This window comes from Corvus kubaryi, unplaced genomic scaffold (genome assembly GCF_017639235.1).
Source record: "Corvus kubaryi isolate FWS band 111438036 unplaced genomic scaffold, C.kubaryi_AGA036_p1.0 split3-73, whole genome shotgun sequence".
NCBI lineage: Eukaryota > Metazoa > Chordata > Aves > Passeriformes > Corvidae > Corvus > Corvus kubaryi.
Genome location: NW_024582091.1, coordinates 21681372 through 21683033, shown reverse-complemented (window position 1 = coordinate 21683033; position 1662 = coordinate 21681372). Strand labels below are relative to the sequence as shown.

Genomic DNA, 1662 nt, shown 5'->3' with positions numbered 1-1662 from the left:
CACGATATGATTACTTTGTAATCATGGGCAATAGAGATTTGGAATGTTTTCTGAGGAAGCTGCATTATTGTCACATAATAACATTGATTTAAATTTTTTTCTCCCAGTGTCGGTAATAGTGACATCCGCAGAGAGCAATTAGTTTTGAATGCTTGATACTCTCATCACAGTAGAGATTAATAGTGATTTAAGGACGTCTGCCAGGTTTGTCTTACAATCTCAACAGAGGATGAATTTGTTGAATTTTTTGTAACATGGTGATTTAATAAGTCTACCATTGTCAAAGTAAAGACAAGGTTATTTTAATTATTAATCTATTTCTTTTCTGAATCTGAAGTACTCTTCAAGTAACTAAAATTCATGGTTCGCATATTAGCATTAATTTTTAGTTGTTAAAAAGAAACAAAAAGAGTCAATTCAGTAGTCCATAAATTATAATGCATTTGCAGACAATAATTCAAGTGTCACCAGCTGGCAGTACTCACAGTGACCATAAACTGGGATTGGATCTTGTGAGTACACATTGTTCTCCAGGTGAACAACACTGGTTTGACTCTGAATGCAATAATGCTTGGTTAACAAACACATATAGTGAGGAGTACAGTAGGGAATTAACTCCTGTAAATTTCTAGGGTATTTTGCAAACTTAAGATCAGATATGTTTCTTGCTTCTCAGATTCTACAATTTTGAGCCTACTTGACTGAAACCTACAACTGAGGACATAGGCCACTTATTTAAAAAGCTTGCTTCAAAAATCATAAAACTGAATAAATAAGTGTGGTAAAGCTCTAGAGGCACACACCGAGGTACGTCCATGGTCTGGCAAGAATTAAGTGTGCAGGCGATGGATGAGCCACTAAAGAGCGCTGAGGGCTGAAGGCCACAGGCACCCACATCCAGGAAAGCCCGAGGCACTGACACAGGAGCACAAAGTCTTGTGAGGAGTGGCTGAGGGAGCTGGGGTTCTTTGGCCTGGGGAAAAGGAGGCTCAGGAAGAATCTTATTGCTGTCTTTGACTACCCGAAAGGAGATTGTAGCCAGGTGGGGATCAGCCTCTTCACCCGGGCGACCAGTGACAGGACAAGAGGACACAGTCTTAAGCTGTGCCAGGGGAGGTTTAGCTTGGACATTAAGAAGAATTTCTACACAGAAACGGTGACTGGACACTGGAATGGGCTGCTCAGAGAAGTGAAATGTCACCATCCATGGAGGTGTGCAAGACTGGACATGGCACTTGGCGCCATGGTTTAGTTGACAAGGTGGTTGGTGTTCGGTCATAGGTTGAATTCGTTAAAGACTACGTCTTTACCAACGTAATTGATTCTGTGAAATGCTGCCAGGAGTTGCCCCCACGGCATATGCCACGCCGGGAACGACTGGGGCGGGCGACCAGGCTCAGCAGCCGCGGCATCACGGCGAGATCCGTTTTGTCTGCACAGAGAACGCGGCGGAGGAGCGGCCTGTAGCCGAGGTAGGGCTGAGAGCGGCGCCGGGCTGGCGGGGAGCAGAGACCCGGGCGGGGTCCGGCGGGGTCCGGCGGCACCGGCACAGCCCCGCCGCGGGCACGGAGCCCCGCGGGCCGTCCCGGACACGGCCCCGCCCGCTCGCCGTACGGCAGTGTCGCGCCGCGCCGGCTCTTGGCGGCAGCGGGACCCACTTCT

At 47.8% G+C, this 1662-nt stretch overlaps 1 protein-coding gene across 1 annotated transcript in view; it reads left to right on the top strand.

Annotated features, from left to right (window-relative positions):
* The first annotated feature begins 1451 nt into the window (after positions 1–1451).
* The window catches only part of ASCC3 (activating signal cointegrator 1 complex subunit 3), a 257776-nt gene continuing 257565 nt past the window's right edge, over positions 1452–1662 (top strand). Inside the window, exon 1 of the mRNA XM_042016301.1 lies at positions 1452–1472. The gene's annotated coding sequence lies outside the window, so the exon portion shown is untranslated. The remainder of the gene's footprint in view (positions 1473–1662) is intronic.